The sequence below is a fragment of the Cavia porcellus genome, unplaced genomic scaffold (assembly GCF_034190915.1).
Source record: "Cavia porcellus strain 051 isolate PalLab524CR breed Dunkin Hartley unplaced genomic scaffold, mCavPor4.1 scaffold_4, whole genome shotgun sequence".
NCBI lineage: Eukaryota > Metazoa > Chordata > Mammalia > Rodentia > Caviidae > Cavia > Cavia porcellus.
In genome coordinates this window covers 52,401,064-52,414,729 of record NW_026947487.1, presented here as the reverse complement: position 1 = coordinate 52,414,729, position 13,666 = coordinate 52,401,064, and the positions used below count along the sequence as shown (strand labels likewise).

General features: G+C 44.8%; 1 long non-coding RNA gene across 1 annotated transcript; it reads right to left on the bottom strand.

Moving 5' to 3' along the window:
* Positions 1–8,122: 8,122 nt before the first annotated feature.
* On the bottom strand, positions 8,123–12,215 carry LOC134475705 (uncharacterized). Its single transcript, XR_010046889.1, has 2 exons — positions 11,714–12,215; positions 8,123–9,114 (listed from the first exon to the last, which is right to left on the bottom strand). It is a non-coding gene; the product is annotated as an uncharacterized LOC134475705 (long non-coding RNA).
* Positions 12,216–13,666: the final 1,451 nt, after the last annotated feature.

Here is a 13,666-nt window from a genome sequence, read left to right as displayed (position 1 = left end):
AGACAACAATACGGGGTAGAGTCCTTCATCATTTGTGGTTTTTAAATTGTTTTTTGATTCTTTCAACTGCAAGTGAATCCCAGGGGCTCCCACACGGTGGGCAGGTGTTCTACCATGAGCTGCACCTGGGCTGCTGTTGGTACAGTTTGGAGTGGGTATTATCTCATGTGGTATTGCAGGAGCTGTCAGTCTCCCCCAGAGAAGGAAGCCAAGGACCGCAGTAGACAGAGGAAAGGAAAGAGTTATGTTTTTCTCCACAGTCATATTTGTACCTTCTAAATTTGGGTATCACGTTTTTGTTTAGGTAAGTAGGAAAAGTCCTACACCTGCCTCGGTAACACTGAAATGACCATCCCTCTGCTTTAAAGAGATTATCTTTGTATTGATTTTAGTGTTGAAAAACTTTATGAAATTTGGTTATTCAATATGTAGAAATAAAATAGTGTGTCTGTGTATGGACTAAATGTAGCACAGACAACAAAGCTATTTTAAGCCCACTAAAATTTTGTTGGAGTTAAGTGATATCTAGTTGAAGTAGCCTAAAGTTAGAAGCCGTGATTATATTCATGAGACATTTTTATGATGATTAGATTTTTGTGGCATATTAGTTATTTCCCATGGCTGGGACACAGTGCCCTACATCTTTAATCCCAAGGTGGGAAGGTTGATTTGACCCACAGTATTAGTGAATTTAATCCGTGGCTGTCTGGCTCTGTTATGGCTTGTAGCTAGATGTCCCCCGAAGCTTCATGTGGTCACAAATGGCAGGATCTGGATGCTGGAAGTAAGATGTGCTGCTGGAATGATTCATGATCCAGTGCCCCCCGCTGGGTGTGAGGAACACCCACCCTAAAGACAGGCAGGCTGGACAGAATGTAAGGGACAGAAAGAGGGCTGGTGTCAGCTGCTGCTGTTTCCCTGCTTTGCTGTTCTAATGCTTTCTGCCTGCTCTGAACGTTTTCTCCTCTGTGATGTTCCTCTACTGTGCTGCCCTGCCTTGGAGCCAGCCAAATTTGAATTGAAACTTCTACAAACTCTGAGCTACAGTAAAGCTCTCCTCCTGAACTTTGAGTGCTGTGTATTTTGTCTCAGCGATTAAAAAAGTAACCAAGACAGGCTACAAGGCAGAAGTGGCCTGGTAGTCGTCAGCTGCTCACCCTATGACATCAAGGAAGCAGAAGGTGACAAGGGATGAATTGGGGACAAGAACACACCCTTGCAGGTCATATTCCCAGGGACCCACTTGCTTCAACCAAGCCCCATCTCCATTCAGCCGTGATGTCATCCCGGATTCACCTCCTGATACAGCATTCCCAAAGCCCCGCCTAGGATCACACGAGACTATGGGGGGATACTTTAGATCTAAATTGCAATACCTGGCAGTCATATGCAGGGGTATGAAGGAAAGATAAATGCAAAATGTGTTTTCTTTTTTTATTTTCAAGAATAAGTCATAATCCTAAGAACTTAGTCTAATAATATCCGAAATTCACTGCTCTTCCCTTATTATTATACTGATGGTGAACACAACTGGATATTTGTCCTTCAATTATAAATATAAATATACATATAAAGCTAAGATTTGATATGTGCCAAGTTGACACTATCTAGATTGACAGTGAAGTGGGAAATTAAAATAATCTAGTATTTAGCAAATGAATTTCATCTCAACAGTATGTTCTGTGTCCAATATCACCCTCAAAATACATAGGTAAAACACTTCCTCCTCTGTAGAGTATCTTGAAAAGGATATTTTTCAAAGCGTCTTGGCTTTCTGTAGACATAAATAAATTAGTTAAAGGAATTTTCTTTTTTTATGTGAAACCCCAAAGTAAAAGTCAGTTCAAATTTCTCTCAATCAAGAAATCTAGCGATATGTTTACTGTATTGGCCCCTGAGAATAGGTTTACTAGAAAGTAATCAGAAAATGCTTTTTTAGACAATCTGTTAACAGCCAGACACAAATGCCTGCCTCGGTCAGAACAGCTGCCAGACTCATGATTCACTAAACAGGACAGTGAATTTCAACCTTACTTGATTTTGTTAATTAGCATAAATGAGATCACTGTAGGGGCGGCTGCTAATTACCAGTTACCATCAGATACCTGATGGGAGAAGTGGAGATGATACACAAGTTTTAATTATATTCACTTATTTGAAAATAGAATGGGAAGCTACATTTTCATGATCTCCTTGGTTAGCCTCACTCTTTAAAATGAAATTTCATGGGGCTGGGGATTTAGCTCAGCGGCATAAGCACCTGCCTTGCAAGCAGGCGGTCGTGAGTTCGATCCCCGGTACCGATAAAAACGAAAAAGACAAAAAAAAAAAAAAAATGAAATTTCATGCACAAGGAAAGCCATGTATCACAGTATTTTTTGTGACAGGGAAATCTGGGAGCCATCTAAATGTTAATTAAAATAGAAGACATGATGGGTGATGCAAACCACAATATTGGTGAGGAATGTTTAGTGACGTGCCAGAGTGGCAGAATAATTGATACAGTGCACATAATTTTTAAAGGTTATTTTGAATACATAGAAAATTAAAATTTTGTAGATTATATATTAAAACGTGCACAATGACTACATATAAATGGAGAAATTATGGGTGTTTTGTTTTCATTGTGTGATCAGAACTTTTTATTAGTTTTGGTAAAGTTCTAATGAAATGCATTTGGTAAGAACTTAAACATGAGATTCTGAGTGCTGCAGCTGAACGAGGTCAGGAATCTTACTTTCTTCACCAAATGGAATTTGTAAGATACACACATGTGTTTCATTTTGTCAAATTTTTGGCTACCTATTCCCTTCTAAGGAATCCTTTATTTCCCAAGCTTTTCTCCATCAAATTGGGAGTTGCATTGTCATCTCCTTGTACATTTTCAGCTGTAACCCAGCTCTGTCACTGGTCAGCTGGCTGAGACTGTCAACAGCCTGAGTACGTGTTGCTGCACTGGGTTCTCGCCTCTGTGAAGTCCAAGATGAAAACAAAGGCTGGTCCCACTGAACAGAGAGCACAGTGCTCTGAGAGTGACCCTGGCATAAACTTTCCTCCACTTTTTAAGACACTTTACTGATTTCATAGCACAATGTGTCAGAATAAAGTAAAATAAAAGGTAAAGTCACCAGGTGTCCTTGATATAAATGAAAGAAACTATGACTTGTGACTCTGACAGTGTCTGTATTGTGGGCAATCTGCATGGTTCTTGGATTCTTCAGCCACCTCTCAGAGTCTTCGAGGTAAGCTAACTGTTTATTAAAGACAACACACCAGAAAACCAGTAGGGAGAGAGAGCTAGAAAGGAGAGCCAAGGCAAGCAGTAACAACTTAGGACTTAGAAATAGAGAGCTTTATTTCTGGATGCTAAAAGATTCCTGCTGTTTACCAATAGATTTTACCCTCTACTCATCATGGGCAGATTTCAGTGCTCAGAATGTGCTTCAGTTTCAAGCTAAGACATCTTCGTTCTAGTCATTAGGTTCTCATTGGCCCAGCTCTCTCATTACTATATCATAAATCATTTTCAAAAAGTAGAGGGAACATGTGTGCCTGTATCCACAGGAATTTGGGTGCACCCTCAACCCTCCTCTGGCTGTGTGTGGACTCCATTCCTCATCTTACTTCCTTCACAGACCACTTCTAATGTTTCCTTTCCCTGAACTTCTGGCTGGTTTCTAACTACACCATGTAATTTGATACTTAACTGCTGTTTTATCTAGATAATCTTAGTGACCAGAGCACTGGTCACAACTTGCTATTTGAAGAGACATGTTAACCATGGGTGCAGACCAGCAATTCCTGAGCTGACATAGGATCCAGCCAAACCCTGCTCCTGGTACCAATCTTCTGACAGAAGAGTGCATTGAACCTGGCACCTGATGTTGGTCTTTTAGCATGAAACCCAGTGGTACCATCTGGATCAACTATCAAAGAAGACGTAAAAAGATGTGGCAATGGACTTTGCCCCCTCCCCACCCTCTTGCTCTTGTTCTGCTTGCAGGACATAGCTTTTCTTTTTCCTTCAAAGCACTCTTTTATCCTTGAGCACTTTTGTACTTCTTTTCCTTACTTTCTGTCCTAAAATAAAAGAGTAATCTTTCACATTTACTGAATGCCCTGACTAATTAATTCATTGAAAGGGACCATAAGAGAACCTGGGAAATACTGTTGGTTCCTACTCCACTTGACAATAGTTCTTCCAGGGCATTTTGGCTTTTTAAAAGAAACTTTTTTTTTTAACCTTTTAAAGATTTTTCCTCCACTTCAATCATAGTCCATATGGTCATGCTGAAAGCACTATCGATGAGTTGTCTACATATGATTGTACCATTACATTTTATCCTTACAAATATGTAGCAACAGTGATGAAAAGTTGGTAAGTACACATTATTTCATAGGATTGCTGATGAATAATAAACAGTTTAATAGATATTAGGGAAAAGAAGCTTCATGATAAAACAATAATGTCTAACATCAAAGGAAAGAATATCTCCACTAACAAGGAATAGGTAGAGGAAAGAACAGAAGTTAGCCCTAGAAAATGTCATAAACAGAACTATGCAGAGACTGGATGAGTGAGTATGTACCTGAGGTAGGGCCTGGGGATTGTTACTGGCAGGAAGGACTTAGTTACTGACTTTAAGCTGTCATAGCATAGTGGTCCTGTGGTTGGACTCGAGTGCCTGCCTGAGTGCTGTTTCTAGCTGGACAGCCTTGAGCTGAGTTTACCAAAGGGCCTTATGACCTTAACTGTTAATAACTCTGAGTCTACATCTGCTTTGAAATAACACTGTGATAATGTAGAATCTCCAAGAACCTGAATTAACTCCTTGATACCAGCAACAGATAAAGTTTTCTGAAGCCCAAAGGTTATGCAGTTTTCCATGTCTTATGGAAGGAAATTCAAGCAAAAAAAAAAAAAAAATCAATGCAAAATTAAATGTATACCAGCTGGTATCATCAGAGGAGTCAGAGTAGGGAATTGGGGTTGTTTTCTTTAAAGCAATATGAACACTTGTCAAAATCAGCTTCCTTGGCTGTGGTAATAACCTAAAAAGGCATACAGAAATCCAGAGAATAACTGTCAAGAACAACAGCTGGATTGAGCTACCCCTGCCCCTCTGAACATGTTCGTTTTAGTGCCCAGTATTTGTTCCATTTTGCTTCTGGTGTACCTTTGTGTTTTCTAACACAAGATAAAGAAGGTGATATTTAAGCTTGGGTGTCCAGTTTATTTCACTTAAAGTTACGGTCCTGAGGTGCACCCGTTTTCCTACAGATGAGTCTAGCTGTGTCTCATCCTCCTTTGTACCTCACCTGGTCCTAATAAAGCTCAGTTCTGAGTGTGTCTGTGATGATTCACATGTAGGCAGGCAAGCTGGGAGGGGGACCCAGCTGGTTGTCAACAGCACCAGCCAATAGGCTTGTAGCTGTGATGGAATAAAAAAGGAAGGAAAGAAGCTTGCCAGTGTTTTGAAGAACTGATTTTTTGAGCCGGTGTATCCTTGGACCTTGGTCTCCAGTTAGTTCATCTTTCTTATGCTATTCCCACCAACAACTCTGCCCAGTGAGCTTCCAGGCCTTTGACCTTTCACTGGGGCTGTGTCCTTGGTCCACCTTTCTCTAAGGATTTCATCTGAGGCTTAGCAGCTCCTGGCTCCTCCGGCTCACCAGCATGCAGATGGCCATGGTGAACTCCTCAGGCTTTAATCCCGTGAACTACCTAATAAATTATCAAGCGCAATCGTGAAATATTTCCTGTGAACTCTGTTCCTCTGCAGAACCCTGACAAACACAGGCGGTGTATGCTAGCAAGAGACTTCTAGATATGTTGATGACTTCTTTATTATCATGCAGTTCTTCTTTTTCTTCCCCTACTGTTGGTCTTGGGAGCCAGTAAAGGCTCCCTGTCACTTATTCTCAACTCAGGTCAGGTGGGTGGTATTTCCTGATGGTGTTAAGTTTTTGCAGTTGTAGCTGCAAGAGAATATTTACAGGGGATGTAAAAGGTCAAAAGACAGTCAATAATAATATGAGCTGGGGAAGGTTTCAGCTAATCTTTAAAAAATAAACGTGGTATATGAATAAATTTCACAGGCTTGAGTGAGCTATGCGATTTCTCTAAACATCTGAAGGGCTTTCAAAGAGGAAGGTTATCTATAATTAAAGCAGTATATCTTCAAATATGTAATATTAAATTATGAATAAGATCTTAAAGACTGTGCTGCAAATAAAGATAAGGCAGGGAGTTAAGGTAAATAGCTAATGGTAAATGTGTGTATGTTTATGTGCATTACATACCTATATACATATACTATACATATACTTCTTTGTTTGGTTTGACATGGTTTTGAACATTAATTTTTAGATAGTTAGACAACAAGTGACAGCAGAGTAGATTAAATATCTTGAAAACCAGGGGAGTTCTAAGGTGAATTAGCAATTATGTAAATTCCTACCGAATAAGAAAACTGCCTTAGAGATGATTTACATTTTACGATGGTGACAAACCTAAATGTGTTCCATATTGTGAATATGACAGCCAAGAGAAAGGTAGAGAGATCTAAATAAATATGGTTTGAAATGCGCAGTCAGTTTTACAAAGGAAGAAGAATCTATAAGCATCCGTGGCTTTCCCACACGTTTTATGCAAGCCCACGAGAGCACTGGGTCCATGAAGTTGACTTTACTCTCAACTGGTGGACTCTGGAAGAGGTGGAGGGCCTGCTCATTCTCGTTGAGAGGAAGGACCCATCACACCTGCCCTGGCCTGTGGCTAGTCCATGGCAGCCTTGACTCACTGAATGCGGTAAAAGTGACATCATGTCAGGTCAATGCACAGCGTGTTAGAAGGATGAGCACCTGCCATCTTGGAACTATTAGTTAAGATACCTAACTGCCCTGGCAAAGTGCCTAGTGAGTGGTCCTGAAACTATGGGATGGAGGAGAAGCTGGGATGAGCTTAGCCCCCAGCTGCTGCGCTTCAGATGTGTACCTGAAGTCATGTGGGACCTTCTGCTCCAGCAGGCTGCTGGCTGAACACCACTGGGGACCTCCGTCAGCACCCTGCCTGAATGCCCAGCCATGAAATTCTAAAACAGAATGAAACTTTTGTTGTGCAAAACCACTGTTTGAGAACAAGTATTATGCAATAAGAAATAACTAGAAAACTACTTTGGATCAATTTAGGAAGAGATACAGTGTTGATTTTGGGAAGTGACTGTTTTTACAGAAATCAATCAACACATAATTCAGTTAAGGGTAGTAATTAAGAAATACTCATTCCTTTAAGATTCAAGCAGAGGCTGTCAGATGCCTGCTATCTCCTAGGTGCAGATTACTAATATCCTGAAGATCTTGGATATACTGAGCTCCAGGTCTTTGCTATTTTTACTGTGATCTGAGTCCAAGGCAACAACCCTCTGGAGGAGCTTGTCAGTAAGGAGGCTGCACGGCCCTCCCCAGGGGCCCCGCCCCACAAACTGCTCTTTAGTAAGTGTCCAGCGATTCGTCCACACAGCAAACACTAAGAAACATCATTCTAAATTGGTTTGTCGGAGGAATGGGAGTTCATACAAATACACATGGGAGGCATTTTATTTCAGAGTGTTGCTTCTAGACTGTTAGGAATATGGGGTAAACTTTAAAGGGAACACTGTCCACATGCCTTGTCCAGTATTAACAGATGCTAGCTTCGGACATCTTTGTTTTTCTCTAATTATCAAGTTGTTATTATAGGCAACATTTCTCTGAACCCCAATTTTTCAAGAATAGGAAAGTATACTTTTAAACTGGGCATGTGCATTGTACATATTGAAATTAGAGATCATTAGATGAGGAAAATGTGTAAACCCAGTTTGTGAGCTCTATGGCAATGAATTTTACGTAGTTGAGGTGAATGGAAAATAGGTTCAGCATAAAAATTATTATGGGAGGGTAATTAAACCAGTTCTTGCTTCTGGAGCTAAAGAAAGGCACAGAGAAGAGAGAAAGCCATGGAAAGATGGAAAGGTAACTTCCCACAAGCTGGGGGTGCACCATCCTTACATAGCATCTTCTGTTTTCTTCCATATGTGTCGATGTCCGCTCCCGGCCGGCAGGAAGGACACACGACAAAGTCTGGCAGTGGACAACCTTTTCTTTTATTTTCCTTCTCCGTACAGCCTGCCCTGGGATCGCTCCCAGCCGAAGCCTCCTTTGGTCCGCTCCCCGCGGCTCCTTCTGGGCTTCTACTTTCGGGCTTCTTCTCCCCCCCCCAGGGGTGGCACCAGTATATATACGGATACAGTGTCCAATCATGTTAAAGTAAGCAAGGCAAGCTGATTGGCTAACATCATCAGTTGCCAGGCAGACTATATTGTTGAGCGGGTTGCTTACGCGGTAAGCAGGAAACTAACGTGCTCGATGGGAGGGGTAATCTACCTCAGGCTTTACTCTTTACTATAGGCCTCACGTCCGCCAAGTGAGGCGACCGGGCTCGGGGCTGCGGCTCCCAACATCTCTCCCTTTTTTATTTTTTATGAATGTGCGCATCGTAGCCCTTTCTGGACTGGGTGCAGAGGCTTATGCCCTATGCGTAGGCCCACCGTAGGTCCTTGGCTTAGACCCTGGTCGGCCGTCCCATGGTCTGCCAAGGCCCTGAGGCCCTCGTCCTTTTTCTAGGGCCAGGCACAAACTGGACGGAACCTGGATGCACACAAGCTTGCACTCATTTCCTCTCCATAAAGAAATCCCCTCGGAGAGAAATTTAGACCTGGGCAGCATCTAACAGTCCAGCGGCTTACGTGCAGGATGGGGTAGGGCCTGGCTTAGGTTGAGTCGCACCGGGGGAGTACGCTCTTACCCGTCATTGACTCTCCTACCCAGCTATGTCATAATTTTTTAGAGGAGGAGTGTGGGAAGCTCACCACCTCTAGACTTGGTCGTAGGCTAGGCGAGCGAGCCATGCATATGCCTGAGGATCTTCTTGTCCATTTCGGGCTATCGCTATTTCTATTCATCTTGTTGGTTGGTCTGTGATGGATCTCCGGTAGGGCAGGTCTGATCTTCAGTCGAGGGCTTTGTCGCCCGTGTCAGTCTCTCCGGTACCCACAGTGGTTCTCGTCCCGATTCCTGTGGGAAAACACAAACCGCGCCTCAGTTCCAGCTGACCACTGGATCCGGGCCCATCCATTGTCCTGTCAGGACATCTTTCCACTTCACCCACCCTTTATGGTTGGGGGAAGGGTTGCAGTGCTCCACGGCTGGGGAGCAATTATCATTATTTAAATTTAAAAAATTGTGTGTGAATAGTGCCATGGATAATCGTGCCTTTGGGGCCAGGCCTTGGCCTACTCCCCCTTTTTGTTTTTGTAAAATTTCTTTAAGGCTTCTATGAGCCCTCTCAATGATTCCTTGACCTTGGGGATTGTATGGGATACCATGTTTTAATTGAACCTCCATCATTTTGCAGAACTCATTGAAGGCTTTGCCTATATAGGCTGGTCCATTATCAGTTTTTAATATTTTTGGTTTGCCCCATGCGGCCCAAGCCGCCAGGCAATGATTGATCACATTAGACACTTTTTCACCTGTTTCTGCTGTTGCGAATATGACGTGAGAACAGGTGTCTGTGGAAACATGAACATATTTAAGAGTCCCAAACTCCTGTATATGTGTGACGTCCATCTGCCAAACATCACCAGGGATCAAACCTCGAGGGTTTACTCCCATCGGTATGGCAGGTTTGTATGTGGCACAGGAGTCACATAGTCGCACGATATCTCGTGCATCTGCTCTGGAAACATGGAAATGGTTTGCTAGTGTCCTGGCATTGACATGAAACTTATCATGGAAGGCACGGGCTCGCTCGATTGGTGTTAGTAAGGTAAAAATCCATAACGGGCGAGTGGCAGTATCAGCAGCCGCATTCCCCTGTGCCATGGGCCCTGGCAGGGATGTATGTGCTCTTATGTGGGTGGTGAAGACCTTATGGTGTCTGTTCTGAAGCAATGTCTGGATAGACAGGAACACTAATATAAGTCTGGAGGCGACACTGAGGTCCACACCTGCTGACCCAGGGGTGGCCCTTGTTGAAGGCTGCCATCCTGAGCTGTCCTGTCTCTGGGGCGGGGGCCCGCCTGTGAAGGGGGCCCCCTCTGGCCGTTTTTTGGCCCTCTAGCATCTCGTCCACAAATACGGTTGCCCTGAGCATCAAAGACCGACCTACACTCCTCAGCTTTGTGTGATCCCCTCTTGCATCGCCCACAAACATATGGTTCTTCATTCCTAGGGCGAGGCCTAGCATCTGCATTGTTTGGGCAATGACGTTTAATGTGTCCTGGCTCCCCGCAGGCAAAACACCCTTTAGCCTTACATTCCCCTTCTAACCCGTGAGGTCCCCTCTGCTGTACAGCCGCGGCCAGGAGAGCAGCCACTCCCGAGTTGGAGAGCGGCCCCCCTGTCTCTCTGCATATCCTAATCCAGGCATTGAGGTCCTTGTTCTTATGAGGAGCTATCGCCGCCTTGCACTCCTTTGTACATTGCTCAAAAATCAGCTGCCTTACCAGCGGTCGAGCCACTCCCGGATCAGAAAATATCTTATCGGCAGCATCTTGCATTCGGGCCACAAAGTCAACAAATGGCTCTGTGGTACCCTGAATTATTTTTGAAAGACACAAGGAGGCTGTTCCGGCGCCACTCACCTGCTTCCAGGCGCGGAGCCCTATGGCATTGATTTGTTCATAGACAGCGCCGGGGAACTGAGTCTGATCATCAGCGTGCCGACCTTCTCCCATAAGCATTTCCTTGTTCCACCCCCGGTTTCCCCGATTGGCGTTTCTCTCAGCCTGCTCTGCAGAGAACTCTGCGTACCAGGCTCGCCAATCCAGGTAACTGCCCGAGGGCAGACACGCCTTTGCCAGCTGAATCCAGTCCGCGGGGGTGAGGGGCCCAGAAGACAGGTTCTCCAGCATGGCAATGGTGTAAGGCGCAGTCGGCCCAAAGGTTGTAACTGCATTTTTAAGTTCTCTAATCTGCTTTATCTCAAAAGGCTCCCATGCATTGCGTCCCTGGCCCATAGCTACTTGTACAGGAAATATCCCGTAGGGGCCACCATCTATCCCAGGTGGTGGATGTACCTCATGAGACAAACGTCCCCCCTGCCAAAGCCGCCTGTAAAAATACCGACCCGCCGGCGGCGGAGCATAAGACGGCGGCCATGATTGGGCGGAAAATGGGGGCCCGTGCATCACTTCCTGTTCTGGCGAAGAGGAAGGGAGCTCCCGGGCGGCCGCCTCGTGGCGAGGGATCGCTTCCGGGAACAGCCCCCAAGGTAAAGAACCCTGCGACTCCTTATCGAGCGACTTAGGCTCCTGACAGCTGGTCTCTTTGGCCTCCTTGCCATTCAACTTTCCCTCGTCCTCGGAGTCAGACGACTCCGAGGCTAGAGCCCCGTCCTTCTCCTTAGCATCTTTGTTCCCCTTGACGGGCCCCTCTCGGGAGCTCCCCGACTGGGCCTGCTCAAATACCCTGCGTACTTTTGTAAGCTCTTGAGAGCTTTCTCCACAACCACCCTCGCTCTTAGTGTTGCTACCTAGCATGTTTCCCATCTTTTAATATGTTACTCACCGCGTGAGGCCCAAGGAATCCGCCACTTACGCGTGAGCCTGAGGGGAGTCTAAAAGCCCTGTAGGTGCGCGCCACCCAGAGCCCAGGCTTATCCCCAACTCACCTGTCTCGCAGCTCTGTACTGGAGCGTTGTCCGCTGTCACGTCTCGGGGGTGATCAGTCCCCGTGCGGGCCTCCAAATGTCGATGTCCGCTCCCGGCCGGCAGGAAGGACACACGACAAAGTCTGGCAGTGGACAACCTTTTCTTTTATTTTCCTTCTCCGTACAGCCTGCCCTGGGATCGCTCCCAGCCGAAGCCTCCTTTGGTCCGCTCCCCGCGGCTCCTTCTGGGCTTCTACTTTCGGGCTTCTTCTTCCCCCCCAGGGGTGGCACCAGTATATATACGGATACAGTGTCCAATCATGTTAAAGTAAGCAAGGCAAGCTGATTGGCTAACATCATCAGTTGCCAGGCAGACTATATTGTTGAGCGGGTTGCTTACGCGGTAAGCAGGAAACTAACGTGCTCGATGGGAGGGGTAATCTACCTCAGGCTTTACTCTTTACTATAGGCCTCACGTCCGCCAAGTGAGGCGACCGGGCTCGGGGCTGCGGCTCCCAACACATATGGGCTAGGGAGGCCCAAGCTGCAGTTCAAGCTATATTTTGCCGTGCCATGCAGTATGTTATTCCTTCTAGCAACATCTGTAGTCACTCAAGGTGAGCTTTATTATATTCAATCTCTCTCCTTAAGTTTTCCCCTGTGAAAACACAATTCTACAAGAAGCAGGAAATACTTGTTGTATTTCCATAAACTGATGATTGAAGTTATCAGTTCTCATTTTCATATAAAAAGAAACAGGGAAGAGGAGAACTGAAATCTATGAAAGCATGACTTACACGACTTGTGCATTGGGAGGTGTAAAGCTATTGATCAAGGAATATCATGGCTTGTGGAAAGAACACAAAGGAAGTAGTTTTATGTGAATCATGGAAGGGAGTTTTAAAAAGACAAAAGAGTTTTCTTTAGAAAACCCTTAAAGGCACCTAATGCTGTGTTTTGACCATGTATTTATCAAGCACCACTGCACTGTGTAGCTGTTGGGAATTGAACAGTGATGAAGGAGGCAAAGAGGCCACAGCCACCAATCCTGCAGAATGAAGGAGTAGAGAGGAAATCCGAGGGGCACTGGAATGCGGTGTGGAAGTCTTTGGGCTGTGGAAGCACAGGAGCTGGGAAAATGGTTCCTAAACGAAGCGACATTTATATTTTGAAGAGAGAACAGGAGTTAGGGGTAAGAAAAGTGGGCCCCCATTATCCCCCCGCCAAGGGAACAGCACCAACTGATATTGTTGACAATTTTTACCTTTATCTAAAAGTCAATGGTACATCAATAAAGGGTTTTTAAAGGAAGTGAAACGTTGGACTTGGCATTCTAGAAACTTCTCTCTGGCTCCAGGGCAATGCCATGGGAACAGGGATTTCCAGCCAGTTACTGTTGGTCTTTCAGGAATCACACTAGGAGTCCCTCAGGAGAGCAAGCCTAGGTAGACAGCCTCATCTGCCTTTTACTGAGCTCTGGAGGTCACATTCAGTTTGCATTCTGTTTTAACCCAATGGGTGAACATATTTCCCTTTCTCTGGCTCTTTATTTGCCTTTTGTGAAAATAATCACGCCTCACTTTTGCTGAACAGAACATTGTGTGTTCCCATTTGACATTCTCGGGGGTGCTCTTATGTGGGCACTGTCCCCATGTTTCACCAGGGAAGTCAGAGGCCTGAGAGAGTCACCATTCTCCATAGCCTCACTCGATGCACAATGATGCTGAGATGGACTGAAACCTCTGAAATCATGAGCCAAAACGAACCTCTTCTCCTTGAAATTGTGGGTGTTGAGTGTTCTTTTTTTCCAGTAGAGGAAAGAAAGGTTATTAGAACCCTAAGGGGGTGCCTTCAGTTCCTCCAACAGAAAGGTTTTCTTGGAGAATGGTGACGAGAGCACAGGGGTTCTTTGGTGGTGTCTGTTTGGATTACTTTTCTTTCTTTACTACAACAAAATACCTGACACCCAAAGTT